Source organism: Lepus europaeus, chromosome 4 (genome assembly GCF_033115175.1).
Source record: "Lepus europaeus isolate LE1 chromosome 4, mLepTim1.pri, whole genome shotgun sequence".
Lineage (NCBI taxonomy): Eukaryota > Metazoa > Chordata > Mammalia > Lagomorpha > Leporidae > Lepus > Lepus europaeus.
Window position 1 is genome coordinate 2,443,965 of NC_084830.1, and position 22,971 is coordinate 2,466,935.

Genomic DNA, 22,971 nt, shown 5'->3' on the forward strand with positions numbered 1-22,971 from the left:
GGGACCCAGAGGTGCCCCGGTGGGGGAGGCGCCCGCCGCCCTGGCGCCCGGTTCTTGACCCCAGGCGGAGGGGAACCTGCCAGAGAGCAGCTGCCGTGTGGGGGCTGGCCCAGGTCCCAGCCCGCTTCCCGCCCCGGAGGCGCCCTCCGCCCTGCTGAGTCACCTGGGTTTTTTCCAGGTGCAGCTGGTGATTACCAACCGCAGCAAACCCAGAACTCAGCTCCTGGGGAGGGGCGCTGGGTGCCCAGTTTAGAAACGTCTCTACGTGTCTACGTCCTCAAAGCCCATTTCCAGAAGGTTCTGAAGGCCCTGGGCATTCTATTGCACGTGCTGGGGGAACTAGACCCTGCAGCGAGGGGACCCGCCGCTGGCGCATGCGTGGCCGCCTCCTGCGCCCCAGGACGGGCGCCAGCCCCTCCTCCCTCTGACAGTCCTGCGGGGTCCTCGGTTATCAAGTGCTTTGTTTCTCATCCCGGTGGGATAGCAGGCCGGACCAGGCCCCAGTTACGCATTCTTAGCTGGGTCCCGTCCAGAGCCTTGGGCTGCCCACGTGCCTCCGTCCAGAGCCCTGGGCTGCCCACGTGCCTCCGGGAACGGTCGCCAGGTGCCACACGCAGTCATTTTCCCGGCTCTGCACCGTCACTCGGTCACCGGCGTGCCCACGCCCACGTTGTCAGAACCACCGGTGTTCCAGCTCCAGGGCACGGGGAACCCAGGAAGGCCTTGCAGGCGACTCAGAGACAACATGGAAGACCCGGCCTGGGGGAGGGAGAGGGGAGGGGACGCGAGAGTAATTGCGGCACAGAAGGGGGAGCTGGGAGCACGAGGACAGCAGACAGCGCGCCAGAAAGGGGGAGGGGAGATCTGAGCGGGGGGGGGGGGGGCACCTGCGGGTGGGGGCGCTGCCTCTCCCCCCTCCCCCGCCAAGGCTAGGGCGAGCAGGGCAGGTGCTTGGGTGTGGAGAGCCGAGAGCTGAGGGGGCAGAGTGGAGAGAGAAGCGACTCTGGGTGCCAGGTGAGTGGGCACGGGCAGTCACACCTGGCCAGGAGGGCCCGGGGACAGGACAGAGTGACCCGAAGTAAGGACAGCTCCTGCTCATTCCGGCTCCGGCTGCTCAGAGCTACAGGGGCGTTGGACTCAGCGCCAGGCAGTCCCGCCTCAGCCGAGTTCTGCCCCACGCACCCCTGGTGCTAATTTGCTGAATGCCACCAGTGAGTCACTTACCTCGGTCTCCCCACGTGGATGCCCACACTGCGTGCCCACACTGTTGGCCAGGATGCCGGGGGATGGTGAGATGCCATCTGCCATGTTGGGGTGTTCGGGGAGGGGTGCAGCCGGTTCCCTGTCACTCCTCCCAGTGCAGCTGCTGAAGTGCGTGTGTCTGGGAGTGTCACACACACTGATGATCTGCGGAAGGCTGTAAACCACAGCTCACCTTGGCTGCAGAAAGGGGCGTCTGGACGTGGAAGTGCCGTGCAGGAGCCAGGGAGTAAGTGACGTGCCGGCAACAGCGGAAGCGGAGATGGAGACCCACTGCAAGTTCCAGCATGTCAGCCGTCATTGCTGCTGGCTTCTGGGGTGTTAGGTTAGCGAGAGGCGGGCGTACCCCAAGCCAGACAAGAGACCCGGTGGCGGAGAGAAGATTCAGCCCTGGGCCTCGGGTTTCCCTCCCCGGAAATGGCACAATGATAACAACATCTGAGTTGGAAGTGAATATGAACTCACATCCCGGCTACTGAAGGGGTTTGGCCACCGTAACCATGATTGTAACCGTGAAGCTTAACAGCAAAGGAACTGAAAAACAGGAAGAGAATTAATAAGTGAGAGAGAGAGAGAGAGAGGCCTTCCATCCACTGGTTCACTCCCCAAATGACTTTAATAGCCGGATCTGGGCCAGGCCACAGCCAGGAGCCAGGAGCCTCTTCCAGGTCTCCCAGGTGGGTGCAGGAGCCCAGGCACTCAGGTCATCTTCCACTGCTTTCCCAGGAACACTAGCAGGGAGCAGGATGGGAAGTGGAGCACCCGAGACTCAAGCTGGCACCTCAGACGGGGGTTTCACCCTCTGTACCACCGCACCGGCCCCTGGAGCTGGGCTTGAAATGCACCCGTCTTGTTTGCAGATCCAGGCCCTGTCACCTCACCCAGTGACACAGCATGTAGACAGTGTTTTGGCTCTTGAGTGTGGGGAGTAGAGAACCCCGACTTGCTGCATCCCTCAATCTTCATGGTGTAGACATTCCCACCGTGGCCAACTCCCAGCAGCCAACGCATCTGGGCGCAGTCGGGAAGAGGCACAGCTGTGTGGACAGAATCGTCCGGAACAGCAACACCGAGCAAGCGAACCAGGAAGCGATGGGTTTTCACACTGCCATTGCTTTGTCTAGTCCGTCTGTAGAATTTCATTTTAGAAATGACCGACTGACGCGCCCTGGCCAGCAGAGCGCCTGGCGCTCACCAGGGGCGCAGCGTGGGGTCCTCAGTTCCGCTGGCCCTGACGCTGCCTCCTTGGCCATTGCCAGCCTAGCGGGACTGGAGTGCAGCTTGGGGAGGGCTGAGGGAGCCAGAGAGGAGGAGAGCAAGCTGGGCCCCCCACGTGGGTGGCAGGGACCCAGGTATGGACAGTGCCGCCTTGCAGGTGCACGTTAGCAGGAAGCTGCAATGGAAGCAGAGCTGGGCCCCAGACCCAGGCGCTGTGATGGGACGCACACATCCCAGCGGGCTCTTCGCTGCCGCGCCAAATACAGGCCCCAGGTGTTTGTCTTTTATTGTTTAACTGTGTTTATTTGAAAGGCAGAGAGAGACCTTCCTTCCGCTGGCTCCCTCCCCAATGCCCTCAGCAGCTGGAGCTGGGCCAGGTCAAAGCTGAGAGCCAGGAAGCTCATCTGGGCCTCCCGTGTGGGTGGCAGGAACCAAAGAACTCGCGCCATCACCTGCTGCCTCCCAGGGTGTGCATTAGCGGGACGCTGGATGGGACAGGGCATATCCCACTCAGTCTGGGGTGTGGGCATAAAGGCAGGGGCTGTACCTGCAGTGCCACAGCGCCTTCTGTGGCCGCCCCACAGCTATACCCTAGCCTCTACCACAGACCCTGAACACGGCTCCTCCTGCCCAGTCCCCGAGGCAGCCAGGTAGGCATCCGCAAGGGAGCTAGGCTGGTCACGTGATCTAAACTGGCCAGTTGGGTGCACTGTCCTGGGAGTTTCTCCTTGAGCAGGGATGGGAAGATAAGACTAAGAATAGATTCCCGGTGGTATGTGGTGGGGGGGTCCTTCCCAGACCAGTTCTCCTGCCGCCCCTCCCCACCCCCCATCGGTCATCCCTCTCCAGGGCCCCTTTGTCCCCTGTGGCTGAGCCCCCTGGGCACTGCTCAACTTCATTCCCCACCCCATCCTCTCTCCCCCCCAGACCTGTGAGTCGCTGACGAATGGACTTCATTACCCAGTCCCCTTGAAGTTGGGGTGGCCATACCAGTAAGTCCCGGCATCCAGGATTAGTGGGACATTCAGGAGCCGGCGCTACTAGGTCCCTCCCCCTTCCTCCCTGCTGTGTGGAATGCGGAAGTCACTGCAGGAGCTGGAGCAGCCACCCCAGGCCAGGAGAGGATCTGGAGAATGGAAGTCGCGCGCAGTGGAGCAGAACCCAGACAGCCGGGGGCTCCAGTGCATTTGTAGAGCTTCCACATCATTTCTCGTCTTCCCAGCTGGCTTCACGATGGAAAAATAGCCACGTGTGGGGCCTGCACGTGGTGCAGTGGCCAAGCCTCTGCCTGCAGCACCGGCATCCCATATGGGTGCCATTTCCTGTCCCGTCTGCTCCACTTGGATCCAGCTCCCTGCTATGGCCTGGGAAGGCAGCAGAGGATGGCCTAAGTGCTAGGGCCCCTGCACCTGTGTGGGAGACTGGGAAGAAGCTCCTGGCTCCTGGCTCCGGATCAGCCCAGCTCGATGGTTGTTGCAGCCATTTGGAAAGCGAACCAGCAGAAGGAAGACCTTTTTCTCTGTCTCTCCCGCTCTGTGTCTGTAACTCTACCTCTCAAATAAATAGATCTTTTTAAAAAAATCCATGTGTGTTCCCTGTTGCAGTAGGCCCTGGGAAGCGCAGCTGAAGCTGATCCTAAGAAACACCTGGGAAAACGTGTGGCTTCAGACCTCCAGGGTTGGTGTGTTGTGCGCAGCCGTTTCTCACTCCCAAGTATTCTCCCCCCTACCAGCCCTGCAGTCACACCGCAGGGTCGTGCCTGCCTTGCTGCCCAGGGCACCTGCGTGCCCAGCCCATGCTGTGTCCCCTGCCGGGGTGTCCTTTCCTGACCTTGGCTGCTGCACAAACAGCGGCCCTCTGGCTGCACAGCTGGGCAGCTCCGTTGTAATCACCTGTTTATGCATCTGCTGGCCAGCAGACAGTGGTCAGCTCGCCGCCTGAGCGTCCTGGTTTGAATGAGGGCATGCCCAGTATGGACATGGTGGGTGAGGTCAGGCAGCCGCAGCAGCTCCATCCATCTCTGCCCACAGGCCTTCTGCCTGCCTGGCTCTTCCCAGGCGCGGAAGGCACGTCCAAGCCTCCTCTGGTCTCATTCCTGCCATGAGGCGGGGCTGCCGCAGGTACACATCGAACACAGGCCCCATTCTGCACGGAGGATGTCAGCCTCAAAGGTGCTTGGCCACTCACAGAGTCCCCAGACGCAACAAAATGAAGTAACACTGGACCCTTACTCCACTTCTGATCTGGCTGCAACAGGGCGGGGGCGTTAGGGAATGTGAAGGGAGTGTGCTGCACTTTAGATAGGGAGAAGGTGTCAACGTCTACTAAGCACTACGCAAATCTTCTGAGTGTAAGATGCTAAGACCAGGGGAACCAGGTGCAAGGTGCTATTATCTATGATAGTTTATTATTATAAGATTATATATGATATAATATAATAATAAAATATAATAATATATTATTACACTATTATGCTATTATTTATAATAGTTTCTCTATAAATCTTATTCTGGAAGTGAACGTCTAACCAGACACTGGGACAGACGACAAGGCCGGATGTGTTGTTGACCAAGGGCGCACGGTGGCCCTAACTTCCACAGGTTTTCTCGCAGTGGTGGGTTTCTCTACGGTCAGGGCTGGTTAAATCAGCCCGACTCTGGCTGATTTAAGGGAAACCAGAAGGGGGACTGAAGGAAGGCTGGCAGCCAGCTCGGCTCTGAAGGGGCTCGGGCAGGAGCTCCCACTGCTGTCCTGCTCGGTGAGACGCTGGGGTCACGTGTCGGGGAGAGTCAGTGACCTGGGATGGAGGGCACCACAGTCATTTCGACCTATTTTTTTTAAGAGGTAATTTCATTTACTTCAAAGACAGAGTTACAGAGGATGGTAGAGCCAGAAAGAGAGAGAGAGAGAGAGAGAGAGAGAGAGAGAGAGAGAGGTCTTCCATCCTCTGGGTCACTCTCCAAATGGCTGCAACGACTGGGGTTGGACCAGACCAAAGCCAGGAGCCAGGAGCTTCTTCCAGGTCTCCCATCTGGGTGCAGGGGCCCAAGGACCTGGGCCATCTTCTACTGCTTTCCCAAGTGTATTAGCAGAGAGCTGGATCAGAAGTGGAGCGGCTGGACTCAAACTGGCGCCCACATGGAATGCCAGTACAGTGCCGGCTCCAATAATAATTCTTTATATGCCTACCAGAAAAATATGTAATATTTGAATGCAAATAATCTTATTTTTGTTTTTTATTTGACAGTTAGAGTTATAGACAGTGAGAGAGAGAGACAGAGAGAAAAGTCTTCTTTCCTTTGGTTCACCTCCCAAATGGCCGCCACGGCCGGCGCTCTGCGCTGACCCGAAGCCAGGAGCCAGGTGCTTCCTCCAGGTCTCCCATGTGAGTGCAGGGGCCCAAGCACTTGGGCCATCCTCCACTGCACTCCCGGGCCACAGCAGAGAGCTGGACTGGAAGAGGAGCAACCGGGACTAGAACCTGGCGCCCATATGGGATGCCAGTGCCCCAGGCGGAGGATTAACCAAGTGAGCCATGGCACTGGCCCCATAAATAATCTTATTTTTATGAAAATGTAAGCAAGATTTAGTTGTAATTTCAAAATGTCAAACTTAAAAATCTCAGCCTTATTTGCAATTGTTATAAATTTTTTACATTCATTAGTCATTGTGTTCAACTTTCATTTAATAGATTGGAATATAAATAAATAATTTGTAAACAAACAATTTGTAAATATATAAGTATGAAAATATTATTTTTATTGTTTATATTGTCTTTGAAAATATTTATTTTATTTATTTGAATGGCAGAGTTACACAGAGGGAAACAGAGAGAGCAAACTTCCATCTGCTGGTTCAATTCCCAAATGGCCGCAATGGCCAGGGTTGAGCCAGGCCAAAGCCAGGAACTTTTTCTGGCCTCCCACCCAGAAGTGGATGCAGGGACCCAAGGACTTGGGCCATCTTCTGCTGCTTTCCCAGGCACGTTAGCAGGGAGCTGGATCAGAAGTAGAGCAGCTGGGATGTGAACCAGTGCCCATATGGGATGCCTTTCAAGAAAGATTTATTTATTTATTTTTAAAGGTTTATTTATTTATTTGAAAGTCAGAGTTAAAGAGAGAAAGGAAAGGACATAAGGAGAGACACAGATAGATCTTCCATTTGCTGGTGCACTCCTCAAATGGCTGCAATGGCCAGGGCTGGGTCAGACTGAGCCAGGAGCCAGGGGCTTGAATCGGCACCCGTGTGGGATGATGGCAATGCAGGTGGCAGTTTTACCTGCCACACCACATCACTGGCCCCTGCTGTGGCACAGCAGGGCAGAGTGACAGAGAAAAAGGGAGAAATAGAAAGACAGAGCTTTCACCTGCTGGTTCACTCCCCAGATGGCCACAATGGCCAGGTTTGGGCCATTCAGAAGCCAGCGGCCAGGAGCTCCCTCCTGGTCTCCCGCATGGTCATTCCCAGGCGCATTAGCAGGAATCTGGATCAGAAGCAGAGCGTCTTGGAGCTGAGCTGGGCTCTGGTATGGACGCACCAGGACCGGGAAGCTGCGGCTTTCCTTCTGTGCCATGATGGAGCCCCCACATCACCTTTAACGCACACTTTTTGACAAAAACATATTCAACTGTGTCCATTGTTTTCATCTTTCAGATCAGCACTGCTCACGGCATGGTGCACGGGAGTGCAGCTGGGATGCTGCCAACTCTCAACAAGCTGAGCACGGAAAGGGAGTTTAGGGGTGAGGTTCAGCCTCGTGGTTAAGACATCACCCTCTCTCCCTCCCTCCCTCTCTCCCTCTCTCCTTATTTCCCTCTCTCCCTGTCTCCCTCCCTACCTCTCTCCCTCCCTCCCTCCCTCTCTCTCTCCTTCTCTCCCTCTCTCTCAAATAAATAAATAGAGTTTTAGACACTCTCAATGTAATTTGGCAGAGTTGTTTTCAATCTAATAATTAAACTTGAGGCTCGTATTCTGTAGGTCTGCTTTTTTAAAAGTTTCATTTCTTTCTCTCTTTAAGATTTATTTTGTTTATTTGAAAGACATAGTTCAGAGAGACAGAGAAAGAAAGAGAGAGAGAGGTCTTCCTTCTGCTGGCTCACTCCCCAAATGGCCACAATGGCTGGAGCTGGGCTGATCTGAAGCCAGGAGTCAGGGGCTTCTTCAGAGTCTCCCATGTGAGTGCAGGGGCCCAAGAGCTTGGGCCATCTTCTACTGCTTTCCCAGGCACATTAGCAGGGAGCTGGATAGGAAGTGGAGCAGCTGGGACTCGAACCGGCACTCATATGAGATGCCAACACTGCAGGCTGGGGCTTTAACCCACTGAGCCACAGTGCCAGCCCCAAGTTTCATTTATTGCTAATAATTCGTTTTTATTACATTGTATAAAAGCATGAGTCCACAAAAGATTAGCAAAAAAAAAAAAAAAAAAAAAAAACTATTCCCTTGCTGCAGGCAGTTTGAGAAGCACTGCTCTAGATCTTTGAGAATTAGTACAGCTAAGACCAGGACAAGAATAGAAAAAATGAAGAGACCAGCCCTGTGGCATAGTGGGCTAAGCCACTGCCTGCAGCACCGGCATCCCATATGGGCATTGATTCAAGTCCTAGCTCCTCCTCTTCCAGTCCAGCTCCCTGCTATGGCCTGGGAAAGCAGTAGAAGATGGCCCAAGTCCTTGGGCCCCTGCACCTGCGTGGGAGACCCAGAGGAAGCTCCTGGCTCTTGGCTTCAGATCAGCCCAGCTCCGGCCATTGTGGCCATTTGGGGAGTGAACCTGCGGATAGAGGACCTTTCTCTCTGTTTGTAATTCTATCTCTCAAATAAATAAGTAAAATCTTTCAAAAGAAAAAATGAAGATGGAGCTCAGAAAAGAACAACCAAAGCTGAGAGGGAGTAAGGAGCAGCCTGTGGAGCGGCAGCCGTTCCCAGGAGAGCGTGCAGCTGAGGCTACCACCCCACCCCCCACCGCCCCAGCACACGCAGGACTTCATAATTACAAAACTGGAAATCATCCAGAAAGCGGCGCTCGTCCATCCCTTAGCTGGAGCAGGCCCGATGGAGTCCCTGCAGGTCCATGTCTTTGCTGGGCGAGGAGGTACCGGCAGCTTATCTGCTGTGGGAAGAGTGTGCCTGGATCTCCCCTTGCTCACACTCACTTCAAGCGCAAAGCTACACGGCAGGCCAGGGGAAGCAAAGGAGCTCAGCGGCTGACATCACAGCCAGAGAAGCCGCTATAGACCCAGGCTCTGTCTCCTACTTGCCGTGTAGACTTCAGCAGCCGGCTGGCCAGCACCGTCTGGCCTCCGTTTGCCCATCTGTAGAATGTGCTCTGAAATACCCAAGTTGGTTGTGAAAATTAAAGGAGCTAACAAGTGGTTTGCGGGCAGAGTTCCGCAGGAAATGTGCAGGTGCAGGGGTGCTGGCATGCTCAGAGTGCGTGGTGGCCCGGGACGAACTGTGATGAGAGCCCTGGCTGCAAGCTCCAGACCAAAGGGGTATCTCGGGCCAGGATCCAGGAGCCGGGGACTGGTCTCCACCTGAGCCTGGTAGAAGGAAGGGTTTCCCATGGTGCACTGTGTGCCTGTGTTTGGGGATGGGACGCTGGATGGGGTAGGGAGTAGGGAGTGATGTGGGAAGTGGGGCAGGGAGTGGTGTCCCAGGGAGACCCTGCAGTCTAGGGCCTGCTGCAGGGCCCCAGGCAAGATCTGCTCGCCCTCATTCTGGGTGGGGAGACTTAGAGGAGGCCCAGGTGGACTAGAGGGATCCGTGATCCCTGGGTACGCTGGGATGGGGAGACTTAGAGGAGGCCCAGGTGGACTAGAGGGACCCGCGACCCCTGGGTAGGCTGGGGTGGGGGAGACCTAGAGGAGGCCCAGGTGGTCTAGAGGGACCCGGGACCCCTGGGTAGGCTGGGGTGGGGGAGACTTAGAGGAGGCCCAGGTGGACTAGAGGGACCCGCGACCCCTGGGTAGGCTGGGGTGGGGGAGACCTAGAGGAGGCCCAGGTGGACTAGAGGGACCCGCGACCCCTGGGTAGGCTGGGGTGGGGGAGACCTAGAGGAGGCCCAGGTGGACTAGAGGGACCCGCGACCCCTGGGTAGGCTGGGGTGGGGGAGACCTAGAGGAGGCCCAGGTGGACTAGAGGGACCCGCGACCCCTGGGTAGGCTGGGGTGGGGGAGACCTAGAGGAGGCCCAGGTGGACTAGAGGGACCCACGACCCCTGGGTAGGCTGGGGTGGGGACATGTGCGAGCCAGAGGGGCTGGGCAGCCGCGCGTCAGCCAGCGATGCTCCTCCAGAGGCCAACTGTTCCCAGGTCCCCACGGGAGGTGGCAGGCTCTGCTGCTTCTTCCTCCGAGCCCTGAAGGGCCTGGTAGCCCCACATCTCTACACCCCCACGTTAAACTTCCGTGAAAGGGACCTTGCAGACCTAGAGGGAAACCTGCGGGGCCAGGATGCTCCCGAGCAGTGATCGTGGGTGCCAGCCACACGGCGCGGTTGGTCCTCAGCTCCTCTTCACTCAGGACAGAAGTCGGGTGCCCCCTCTGGCCCTGCTTTCCCCTTGGGCACCTCCCCAGAGGCTTCCCCTTCCATTCTCCCCACTTTACAGGTGAGGGAGCTGAGATCAGAGAGGTGCAGCAGCCTGCGTAGGCTGCTGGGTTGGAACCCAGGTCTGTCCCTTCCCCCTCCACCCACTGTCTCCTGCCCCCTGTACCCCACTGTCCCCTGCCCCTCCACCCACTGTCCCCTGCCCCCTCCACCCACTGTCCCTTGCCCCTCCACCCACTGTCCCCTCCACCCACTGTCCCTTGCCCCCTGTACCTCACTGTCCCCTGCCCCTCCACCCACTGTCCCCTGCCCCCTCCATCCACTGTCCCCTGCCCCTTCACCCACTGTCCCCTGCCCCCTCCACCCACTGTCCCTTGCCCCTCCACCCACTGTCCCCTCCACCCACTGTCTCCTGCCCCCTGTACCCCACTGTCCCCTGCCCCTCCACCCACTGTCCCCTGCCCCCTCCACCCACTGTCCCTTGCCCCTCCACCCACTGTCCCCTCCACCCACTGTCCCTTGCCCCCTGTACCCCACTGTCCCCTGCCCCTCCACCCACTGTCCCCTGCCCCCTCCACCCACTGTCCTTTGCCCCTCCACCCACTGTCCCCTCCACCCACTGTCCCTTGCCCCCTGTACCCCACTGTCCCCTGCCCCTCCACCCACTGTCCCCTGCCCCCTCCACCCACTGTCCCTTGCCCCTCCACCCACTGTCCCCTCCACCCACTGTCCCTTGCCCCCTGTACCCTACTGTCCCCTGCCCCTCCACCCACTGTCCCCTGCCCCCTCCATCCACTGTCCCCTGCCCCCTCCACCCACTGTCCCCTGCTCCCTCCTAACAGCTCTCTGCATTCTTAGCACTTGAGGGCCAGCATCCCACAGTCCCCAGGAGCACATCGGCCTGGACCAAAAGGTGCCCGCGGCCCCGTCTCCTGGGCCTCCCTTTCTGTCCGTCCAGCTTCTCCAGTGGAGAGGCAGGCTGGCCAGTGCGGCCAGGTGGGTGGTCACAAGGCCTCAGTGTCTCCTCAGACAGCAGCTTTGAGGCCTCCACTGAGGGGTCCCCAGCCAGCGGCCTTGAATGTCTGCTTTCCTGCCGTGAGCCAGCCCCTCCTGGGAGGTGGGGGCTTCCCCAGGAGGGCTCGGTGCTTCGCCAACACACAGGAAGCCCTTCCTGGAAGCTTCCCACTCAAGGCCAGCGCTGGGCCCATCTGGTGCAGAGCAGGAAGCGGACAAACTGCGTGGTGTTCTGATTTTGCTTTTATGGAGTTCGGGAGCAGCAGATTTTGCCCCGGGGAGAGGAAGGACATAGGCTTTGCAGCTGGGTACCTCCAGCCTTGAACGCCAGCCGTGCCATCTGACACCCCTCCTTTTTTCTGATCTGAGTTGAATTTTCACCCCTGTAAAATGGGATGATGGTAGCGGTGTCTCCACTGTGGGCTACTGTGAGGTTTCAAGGCAGCGAAAGCAGGGCCAGCCTTCCCAGCCTGCCCTGGGGGTCCTCTGAATTTCCCCTCCATCATCACCCAGGTCATTGACCTCCCATAAGGTTGCAGGCGCCCACACTCTGCGGCCAGGAGGATGGTGCATGCCTGACGCATTTCCTTTCTAAGCCCCACTTCACAGACGGGCAACTGAGACTCAGGTATTACACAGCCTGCCCAGGTTGCAAGACAGTGGCTGAACTGGGGTCTGCTGCTGGGCCAGTGGTCCCGGGACTCCCAGGCCCGAGCCCTGGGTCTGATGATCCCCTGCCCACAGGTCGCCTCTTCGCCTCTTGGATCCGTTTGCCCTCCTCACCTGAGCCACTCTTTCCTGCCCTTTCCCTATTGGATTCTCTTGGGAAGTAGAACCACCAAAACTGTCTGCCCAGACATCACCTCAGCGTCCCGGGAACTAAGCATATCGGTTGTCAACTGTGTGACAAACCACCAGGAAATCTAGAGGCTTGGGGCTGCCGTTGTGGCGTAGCGGGTAAAACCACCACCTGAGATGCAAGGCACCCATATAGGTGCAGGTTCGAGTCCCGGCTGCTCCCTTTCCCACCCAGCTCCCTGCTGTGGCCTGGGAAGGCAGCAGAAGATGACCCAAGTGCTTGGGACCCTGCACCCACGTGGGAGACCCAGATGAAGTTTCTGGCTTGAGCCTGGCTCAGCCCTGGCTGTGGAGGCCATTTGGGGAGTGAACCAGAGGATGGAAGACCTCTCTCTCTGTAACTCTTTCACATAAATAAATGAATCTTTTTTAAAAAAGTGAAATCCCCTTTTTCTTTCTTTCTTTTATTTATTTGAAAGGCATAGTTACAGAGAGGGAGGGAGAGAGAGAGAGAGACAGACAGACAGACAGACAGGTCCTCCATCCACTTGTTCACTCCCTAAATGGCTGCAATGACCAGAGCAAAGCAGAGCTGAAGCCAGGAGCCAGGCGCTTCTTCCAGGTCTCCATGTGGGTTCAGGGGCCAAGCACTGGGGCCATCTCCTGCTGCTTTCCCAGGCCACAGCAGAGAGCTGGATCGGAAGTGGAGCAGCCGGGACTCGAACCAGCGCCCATATTGGGATGCCAGCGTTTCAGGCCAGGGCATTAACCTTCTGCACCACAGCGATGGCCCCAATGTATCTTAAAAAATAAAAAATAAAAACCTAGAGGCTTAAAATGATAGGCATTTTATTTGCTCACAATTGTGCAACTTGGGCTGGGTCAGTTCTTCTGACCAGTTCTTCCACTGGTCTCTCCAGCATCACATGGCTACGACTGGCTACACACTTGACAGGAGCTGGGTGGGCTATTGCGCCATCACTCACACGTCTGGCTGCTGGCAGCTTGCTGGCCAGACCTCCCCCCAAGGCTGCTTGGGCCTGTGTAAGAGGTAAAAACGGGCTCTTGAGGCCTGGGCTCAGAATTTGCACAAAACCACTCAGGATACATTTGAAACTAAGACCCTATCGCTATCAGTATCTTTCATGCAGAGGCTTGATGCTGTCCGTCCTGGTCTGCCAGTCTCCCGCCTCCCTCCCCCAGCTTAAAGTTCCTCTGCTCTGGGGGCAGGTATGTGGCCCAGCAGTTAAGCTGCCCCTTGGAATGCCTGCATCCCTTACTGGAGAGCCTGGTTCCTGGCTCCTTCAACAGAGTCATGTGGAAGACCAGGATGAGCTCTGGGCTCCCGGCTTTAGCCTGACCCAGCCCTGGCTACCATGGGTGTTTGGGAGAGTGAGTCAGTGAATGAAAGATCTCTCTCTCTCTGCTTTTCCAATAAACATGAAAATAAATTTTTTAAACATATTTTCAGGTTAAACTTTTTTTATTTTTTTTATTTATTTATTTGACAGGTAGAGTTATAGACAGTGAGAGAGAGAGAGACAGAGAGAAAGGTCTTCCTTCCATTGGTTCACTTCCCAAATGGCTGCCCAGGAGCCAGGGGCTTCCTCCTGGTCTCCCATGTGGGTGCAGGGCCCAAGCACTTGGGCCATCCTCCACTGCCTTCTCGGGCCACAGCAGAGAGCTGGACTGGAAGAGGAGGAACCAGGACTAGAAACCGGCGCCCATATGGGATGCCGGCACTGCAGGCAGAGGATTAACCAAGAGAGCCATGGTGCCGGCAGTGTTACAGAGAGTTACTGACAGGCAGAGTTACAGACAGAGGGAAAGGCGGAGAGTTCTTCCATCTGCTGGTTCACTTCCCAAATGGCTGCAACAGCTGGAGCTGCACCGATCCGAAGCCAGGAGCCAGGAGCTTCTTCCAGGTCTCCCACGTGGGTGCAGGGGCCGAAGGACTTGGGCCATCTTCCACTGTTTTCCCAGGCCATAAGCAGAGAGCTGGACTGGAAGAGGAGCAGCCAGGACATGAACCAGTGTCCATATGGGATACCGGCACCGCACATGGAGGTTTAACCTATTACACCATAGCACCGGCCCCAGTAAACAAAACTTTTTAAAAGGGGTGGCTGCTGTGGCGCAGCTGGTTAAGTCCCACTCCAGACACCCTCGCCCAGGATTAGCGTGCGTGGGTTTGAGCCTTGCCTCTGCTTCTGATCCAGCTGCCTGCTAACGTGAACCCTGGAAGGCAGCAGACGGTTGCTCAAGTACTTGGGGCCCTGCCTCACGTGGGAGATCTGGCTAGACTTCCCAGTGTCTGGCTTCGGCCCGGCCCAGCTCTGGCTGTTGCGCGCACTGGGGGAGTGAAGCAGTGGTTGGGGATCTCTGTCTCTCCTTCTCCCCATCACTCTGCCTTTCACATAAATAAAACTTTAAAAACATTTTACAAAGGTTTCCTTGACGGTGCTGGCACTGTGGTGTAGCAGGTTAAAGCCATGGCCTGCAGCATCCCATAGGGGCGCTAGTTCAAGTCCCGGCTGCTCCATTTCCCATGCAGCTCCCTGCTGTTGTGCCTGAGAAAGCAGCGGAAGATGGCCCAAGTCCTCGGGCCCCTGCACCCACATGAGACCCGGAAGAAGCTCCTGGCCATCTGGGGAGTGAATCAGCAGATGGAAGCTCTTTCTCTCATTTAAAAAATGCTAACTTTTAAAAAAGTCTCCTTCATCTACTTTTGCTCAAACTGACTCATTGAGGGACTGGTGCAGCCGGCCCAACACAAGACTGTGGGGTCATTTGTGTCTCCTGCAGGTGACATCCGGGTATGTGGTCTTTGGGGGGATTTCCTTTCCAGGGTCTCCAGACCCTGAACAAGAAGTCACTAATCCCTGACTTTCCTGAGCGCATTGTGCCACCATCGAACATGATTTCCTTGATGGAAGAAGGACCACGAGCATGGTAGACCTGCAGGGACCTGCAGCTGCACCTCTCAGCTCCAGCTTATCTGTAAGGACCTTTACCCCTGACTCCGAGGGGGGCCAGGAATTCAATAGCTGCCTGCTCCTTGCTTGGGGCTCTGCAATGAATACCTACTTTCTTCTTTTGTAATTGCGATCCTGTTTGCTGCGTGCCAGGTGTGTGGACCTAGTTTGGGGGTACCATGGCAATTCCTCTCCTTTTCGGGATGTTCTATAACACATTCTGTTGGCCAAAGCAAGGCAGAAGAGCCATCCAGATTCAAGGACTAAAGCACTTATTTTTTTTTTAAAGATTTATCATATTTATTTGAAAGTGAGAGAGAGAGAGAGAGAGAGAGAGATCTTCCATCTGCTGGTTCACTCCCTAAAATGACAACAGCCAAGCCTGGGCCAGGCAGAAGCCAGGAGCTTCATCCAGGTCTCCCACGTGGGTGCAGCGACCCCAGCCCTTGGGCCATCTTCTGATGCTTTTCCAGGCACATTAGCAGGGAGCTGGATCGGAAATGGAACCACCAGGACTCAAACCGACGCCCACGTGGGATGCTGGCCCACAGCGCCGGCCCCAGGGGTGAACCGCTAGATTCCACCTCTTGTTGAGGGAGGGCAGGGCGTCCAAGTTGGTGGCCGTTTTTAGTCTACCACACTAAGTGCCATCTCTGACCCCAATACACCCGTGACGTAACCCCTCACTGCCCTCCATCTCCACTGTCCTCCTATAACAATAGTAACTCCAGAGCTGCATTCACCACTCAACAAATATTTATTATGTGCCAGCCCCCCCAGCAGCAAAACAAAGTCCCTGCTCCGCAGAGTCCACCACGCCAGAGGAGGAGGCATTCTAGAACAACAAAGAACAGTGCTGGGCTGGGTGAACAATAGGTGCTTTGGGAGAATAAGGGGGGCGGGGAGTGTGCCGCAGGGTGGGGGTGGGTTCTGTTACACACACAGTGGAGAGCTGACATCTGAGCAGTGGCCCTGCGAGGGAGGGAGCACAAACTTCCAGGCACCGCCGCGCTGTGGCTCAGTGGGCTAAGCCTCCGCGTGCACGCCCGCATCCCATAGAGGCGCTGGTTCATGTTCCGGCGGCTTCTCTCTGCAATGGCCTGGCAAAGCAGGAGACAATGGCCCAAGTGCTTGGGCCCCTGCACACCAGTGGGGAGGCCGGGAAGAAGCTCCCGCCGTTGCGGCCATCTGGGGAGTGAACCATGGGATGGAAGACCTCTCAAATACATATATAAATAAAATCTTAAAAAGAAAAGGGTCGGGGCAGAGCACACGGCATGGGCACGGGCCCTGAGGCGAGCAGCCACGATTCCTCATCATTTAAAATGCAATGAAAACCCCAAGGCCAACCAAACGCCCACAATTTTAGAAAAACAAAACCAGCGGCGTCTCCCGCAAAGCTCGCCAGGGAAGGGCGGTGCACTGGCTGCGCGGCCTCAGGTGCCCCGCGCCTGCCCTGCCCCCCGGCCTGCGGCGAGGATCAGCACTCGACACCGCGAAAATGAAAGTCTCCCAGCTTCTGCTTTCATTTCCGACCGCAAGGCCGCGCGCGCTGTGTGCTCAAAGGGCGTAAATCAGCGCCGCTTCCTGCCTGCCGCCCTGGCGCGGCCCCTCACCACGTGCCGGCCCGGCGCCGCCGAGCCCCCCGAGGCGGCCTGTGCACCTGCGGCCGCCGTCCAGGCCCCCTGCGGGCCCACCCCGGCGACGCCGCCATGACCAGACGGCCAGCCTGTCTCGTCCTCTCGGAAAGCGCGGTGTGCAGGCGGGGGCGGCCGCACGACGGCGCGCCAGGGACCCCAGGATTTGGGGGCGCCCCCTGTCCGCCCAGCCCTGCCGGCCGCCAGTGCCGCCAAGGGCGCCTCCCCCCACCCCCGCCGCGACCTCGCCCCCACGCCAGGGCTTCCCCGGCCGGCGGCCACGCCCGCGCGCGGCCTCCCGGCCACCCCGAGAGCCAGGTCCACGGGCCCGGCGCGGACGTCGGGAGCGGCGCCCGGGGCGCACTGGGCATGCGCAGGCCGCGACGCGCATGCCCGGTCCTCCGCGGAGGCGGAAGCTCGGCGCGCGCCTCAGCCGGCCGCCGCGCACGCGCACGGGCCCGCGCCGACTCAGCACGGCCCCGAGGGCGCGAGCCCGCCGCCGCCGCCGCCGCCGCCGCCGGGCCAGGACCGCTGTGCGCCCGCGGCGCGAGGCGTGGGAGGGAGCGCGGCCGTCGGCGCCGGCGCCGCCCCGTCGTAGTCTGCCTCCGTCGCACGGTGCTGAGCCGCGGCCCGAGTGAGTGCGGGGCGCGGGCCGGGGGCGCCTGGTCGTGGGCAGGGCCGCGGCCCCCAGGGCGGAGGGCAGAGCGGGGCCGGGCCGAGCGTCGCGGCGCGGATCCGGCGGAGACCGGCTTCCTCCGGAGCCCCGGCCCGCCGGCCGCGGTTCGCGGGCGGGCGGGGAGGGCGTGAGGCGGCGGGGGGCGCCCGAGGAGGCCGGGGGGCGTGAGGACGCCGGGGGCGCCCGAGGAGGCCGGGGGCCCGAGGAGGCAGGGGGCGCCCGAGGAGGCCGAGGGACGGAGGAGGCCGGGGGGCGTGAGGCGGCCGGGGGCCTGAGGAGGCCGGGGGGCGTGAGGAGGCCGGGGGGCGCCTGAGGAGGCCGGGGGGCGCCTGAGGAGGCCGGGGGACGGAGGCCGGGGGCGTGAGGCGGCCGGGGGCCTGAGGAGGCCGGGGGGCGTGAGGCGGCCGGGGGGCGTGAGGAGGCCGGGGGCCTGAGGAGGCCGGGGGACAGAGGCCGGGGGGCGTGAGGAGGCCGGGGGCGTGAGGAGGCCGGGGGACAGAGGCCGGGGCGCCTGAGGAGGCCTGAGGAGGCCGGAGGACGGAGGCCGGGGGACAGAGGCCGGGGTGCCTGAGGGGGCCTGAGGCGGCCGAGGGGGCGGCGGGGGGCGACGCAGGGGCTGCAGGCCGCGGCGCGAGGGGGGCCGGGGCGCCTCCGCCGGAGCGCACCGAGCGCCTGAACAACAAAAGGCGGCGGCGGCGGGGGCCGGGAGGGCGGCCTGCTGCCGGGGCGCGGCCGGCGGGGGCCGGAGCCCGGAGCCCGGAGCCCGCAGCCGGCGTGTGTGGCAGGGCGACGGGAGAGGATAGTGGAACCGCGGGGGTGGCGGTGGGAGCGCGCGTGGGGGACCTGCGTGCCGACGGCGGCCGTGGCTGCGAAAGGAGCCCATCGCCGCGTGGGGAGAAGCCCCAGGACCTCGCGGCTGATTGCGTGGTTTTAAGACGGGGCACGGGAGCGTCGGCTCTCGGACGGTCGAGCGCTGTCCCTGCTCGGGGCGCTGGGGTGTGGGCGGGAGTGAACGCCGCCGCCGTGGGCGGTGCGGTGCCGCTTCGCCCCGCAGTTCCTGGGGACGCCCTGTGGCGGCCGGACCCGCCCGGCGTTCGTGCGGGTGATGGCTTTGTGGCCGCCCCGGGAGGGAGGCCCCAGCCGCACTCGCACTGTCTGGTCTGCACACTTGGGCCTGCCTGCCGCGGAAGCGTGAGGGTCAGCGTGACAGGACCGCCGTCCAGTCCCCGTCAGGTGGTCCGGCCAGGGTGTCCGGGCCGCAGGAGCCCTGCGCACGGCCCTCCGAGGCGCTGGGCCAGGGAGCAAGTCCTCGGGTGAAAGCAGACGTCGCATTCAAAGCTCAGTTCCGAAAAGTCGGGTGAAGTTCGGGGTCAAGTGTCCGAGTGTCCAGGAAAGCGGAAGCCGGGCTGCGGCGAGGATCCTTGCGATGTTTATCAGGACAGCAGCCCTGCAGAGCTTTGGGGATTACATAACTCGGGCCCCGTCCACGGAGCCTGATGAGGACGCGCTCCCCAGGAAGTTGTGCAGAAGAAACTCCCAGCAAGAAACGGATGGCCCTGAAGAGTGGCTTTCCATTGTCTTGTGTGTGTGCTGCAGGCCTGGTAGCTCCGAGTGTGGCTGTTGAAGAGAGGCTATGTGAAGATTTGATGGCCACGTTTCTCTGTCTCCCACCCCGTATTTCATGGTGTCTTAATTTTGAGAAAACTGTCTTGTACAGGATAGGATTCAAAGCGGGCCGGTGCCGCGGCTCACTAAGCTAATCCTCTGCCTGTGGCGCCGGCACCCCAGGTTCTAGTCCCAGTTGGGGCTCCAGTTCTGTCCCGGTTGCCCCTCTTCCAGTCCAGCTCTCTGCTGTGGCCCGGGAGGGCAGTGGAGGATGACCCAAGTGCTTGGGCCCTGCACCTGCATGGGAGACCAGGAGGAAGCACCTGGCTCCTGGCTTTGGATGGGTGCAGCGCCAGCCGTAGCGGCCATTTGGGGGGTGAACCAACAGAAGGAAGACCTTTCTCTCTCTCTCTCTCTCTCTCACTCTCACTGTCTTAACTCTGCCTGTCAAAAAAAAAAAAAAAAAGATTCAAAGCACTAATGCAATATGTAAAATACTCAATTTTTAAATTAAAGGTTCCAGTTTAGATTTTCACTTAGGTCATTTCTTATTTTAAACTTCAGTGACATTAAAAGTTCTGATTTAACCCTATTTGTGAGGTGATTTTTTTTTTTTACCAGTATAAAATCAGTACTTTTTGCCTTAAAGCTCTAGTTTATCAGAACATATTTTCATTACTGTTTACCCCTGTCAAAATTCAAAAGATTGCGGTGGGAGTCTGAGAATTTTTTTCTGATACCTTTATAAATCATTTAAAATGAGAAGTCTTGAAATTTGGGTAAGGTGAGTAAGTGACTATTGTATTGTCGTCAGTAGTAGAGTTCTCCTGGACGCGTCTGCCCGCAGGTGAGTGTGTGCATGTTCAGCTGCCCATTGTGGCTGCGCCTGGTCTCACCGGATCCTCTGGATGAGGCACTTTTGGACCTCTCTCAGTAGTGGGCTGAGCCCTTTGTCTCTACCAACACTTTGGCAAAATTTTATTTCATTTCTTGACTCAAGGTGGCCTAGTGCAATGGAAATGAAATTCATATCTACTAGTTCCTGGCATTTCTAAAAATAATGCAAAAAATATAAAAACTATTTCTGTCTATAAAGCAGCAGAGAAACCTTCTGTGTTCCAACCTGTTTTATTTATATATATATAAACAGTTCTATGTTGGAAATAAAATTTATTTTAAGATTTATTTATTGAGTTGAAAGTGTTTACGGGTGTGGGGTAAAGAGGTGTCTTCCACCTACTGGTTCACTCCCCAAATGGCTGCAATGGCTGGAGCTGGGCTGCTCAGAAGCCAGGAGCTTTTTCAGGGTCTCCCACATGAATGCAGGGGCCCGAGGATCTGGGCCATCTTCTGCTGCTTTCCCAGGTGCGTTCTCAGGGAGCTAGATACCTGCTATGCCACAATGCTAGCCCCAGGAAATAAAATTTAGATAAGCATATATAGTTCAACTTTAAGTGGACTTTTGCAAATGTTGTTAATCATAGCCTGATTTCCAAAACACTCTAATGAAATAGTTTGTAAGCAGAAGTAGATATTTTGTCTGAGTGGCACTGTTCCCACTCTTTAGCAGTAGGAAGCCTCAGACAAAAACACTAGTGGCATCACAAGTTTACCAATTTTTAGGAACATAAAGGTGTTTCTTACAGACTTTAATACTTATTTAATTAAAATAATCATGTAAATTTTATTGATGTGCATTTCCATTTATTATAAACTCATTTTGTGAGACAGAAAAATCATATATTTGAATATTGTCCAATGATAGGGAAGAAAGATAACATTTGCCAGGCACCCTTTGAGACCCAGTAGTTGGTAGATATGACTGTTACTGCCTTTTTATAAAGTAAGTCTTAGAGGCTCTGAACTGTGCGTTTGCTGTGTACCATGGGCCAGACCTGAGCTGAAGGCTTTAATGATTTGTCTCCTTCATGCCTCACTTGTTGTGAGTGTATTTGTATCCTTTTTATTTTATAGAAGCCTAGGTCACTCACAAGTGACCCCAGGGAGGCCCTGATGGCAGCACGCTGAGAGAACTGGGCTGGTGTTGTGATGTAGTGGGTGAAGCTGCTTGGGCTGCCTTGCTTCTGATCTGGGGTCCTGCTAATGCATCCTGGGAGACAGCAGATTCAAGTGCTTGGACCCCTGACACCTGCATGGGAGACCTGGACGGAGTTCTGGGCTCCTGGCCAGCCCTTGCCGTTGTGGGCATTTGTCGATTGAACCAGAGGATAGAAGATGTCTGTCTGTCTATCTCTGCCTTTCAAGTAAATGAAAATAAATGAATAAACATTAAAAGCTTAACCCAGTCTTCTGACGTAGAAGTCAATAGTATGACTGTAAATTACCATGTCTGGGAGACGTCAGTGATTACATTTCCTGTTTGAACCTCACACTGTCAACATGAAATTCTCTTCTGCCCTAGTAGCTTAGGTAGTTTCATGAATGTATCACAGTTGTTTACTTTTAATCAGTTTCGAATTCAGTAAAAATATTTAATGCTCGGAATGATTGATGATTCTTTTTTGCCAAAGGATGTGCTTTAATAACCTCTACAGAGGTTTTTTTTCCTTGGGTTGATGTTGTTTATGATGGGAAACAATTTTGTGGGAAGCAAGAAGAAAATATTGGACTATGAGCCTCTTGTAGAAAATCCTAGTATTTATAATCTGACACATTGCTGTTCTATCAGTGTTTTTGAAATGAATGCTACCGATTTAGTTTTCCATCCTGCTTTTAAGAGTGGCATATCTCTGTTTCAGTGCCCCTCCACCGAGGTTCTGAGTCTTGTGTAGGGGCGGAAGAGTCTTGTTTGTAGGTTGTCTGTGTCTGGGATCTCCCTGCCTCCAGATTCTATATCGGAGTTCTTCCCATCTTGTGGTTTGGCTTCTGCTGGGGGCTGCAGGTGCTTGCTGTGTGTGCTTCTCTCTCCACCCAAGCGACATACATTTGTCTCAGCTGGGCTGATGAGAGACCTTAGCAGTGTTATGTAGCTTCTGTTTGTTGGTAGATTGTATGTTTTGTGAGAAAGCTCCATGAAGGCAGAGATTTTTTTTCTTTTTTGTTCTTACAGGTTTATTTGTAGCCCTAGTGAGTTAAGCTACCGTCTGCAGCGTTGGCATCCCATATGGATCCTCATTCAAATCCCAGCTGCTCCACTTCCCTTCCTGCCCCTGCTAATGTGCGTGGGAAAACAACAGAAGATGGCCCAAGTGTTTGGGCCCCTGCACCCAATGTGGGAGACCTGGAAGAAGCTCTAGGCTCCTGGCTTCAGCTTGGCCCAGCCCTGGCTATTGTGGCCATTTAGGAAGTGAACCAGCATATAGAAGATCTCTCTCTCTCTCTCTCCCCTTTCAAATAAATAAAATAGGAGTGGCCTGACTTAAGCATTTGCAAAAAAGATTTGGAAAAAAATGCATAGAACAGTGATGGAAAGGGAAGAATTTAAACACAAAACTGTTAAGTGAACACCAACCTAATATTAAAAAAATTTTATTTAAAAGGCAGAGAGAGAGGGAGAGACTGGGGGATATCTTCCACTGGCTGCTGGTTCAACAGTTGGGGCTGAGTCAGGTTGAATCCAGGAACATGGAACTCCTTTTAGGTCTCTGACATGGGTTGCAGAGTCCTGAGCATGGGGACATCTTCACTGCTTTTCCAGGTACATTAGTAGGGAGCTGGATTGGAAGTGGAGCAGCTGGGCCTCCAACTGGTGCCCATGTAGGATTTGCTGGTGTTGCAGGAGGTGGCTTAACCTACTGTGCCACAACACTGGCCCCAGAAATTTGTTTTGTGTAGTGCTGTGTCCCCAGTGTCTGACACAGTATTTTTTGAGTGAGTGAACCAAAGAACCCAGGAGTGTTAATTACTGGAGAACTGTTAATTGCAGCAGTCAACTGCTACTATTTTGTTTGCCTTGGTAAAGAACCTCACCTAGAACCATGGAAGGAAGACTTGATACTATAGGGAAGAACTTGATTATTTATGTTTTCACGTTTTCTTTTAAAAAACAAAATAATTTTAAGTACTAGTATCCTCAGATGAGCCAGGAAGAAAATATTGCTCTCTCCCTTTACAGTTTCAAAACTTCCATGTTCTCTATAAATTGATCTTGTGTTCATTGACTCATCCTCATTTCTGAAGGCATAGAGAATTGTTCAAAGTGACACAACGTGAGTGGGGGTTTTAAAGGATTCTTGATGACTGGTCCAGAAAATGCTTTATAGGGGTTTCACATGAAGCCCTGGA

General features: G+C 56.2%; 1 protein-coding gene across 4 annotated transcripts in view; it reads left to right on the forward strand.

Annotated features, from left to right (window-relative positions):
- The first annotated feature begins 16,976 nt into the window (after positions 1 to 16,976).
- Positions 16,977 to 22,971, forward strand: part of PTK2 (protein tyrosine kinase 2) — a 299,153-nt gene continuing 293,158 nt past the window's right edge. For all 4 annotated transcript variants that reach the window (XM_062187939.1, XM_062187942.1, XM_062187941.1 and 1 more), the window contains exon 1: positions 16,977 to 17,079. The gene's annotated coding sequence lies outside the window, so the exon portion shown is untranslated. The remainder of the gene's footprint in view (positions 17,080 to 22,971) is intronic.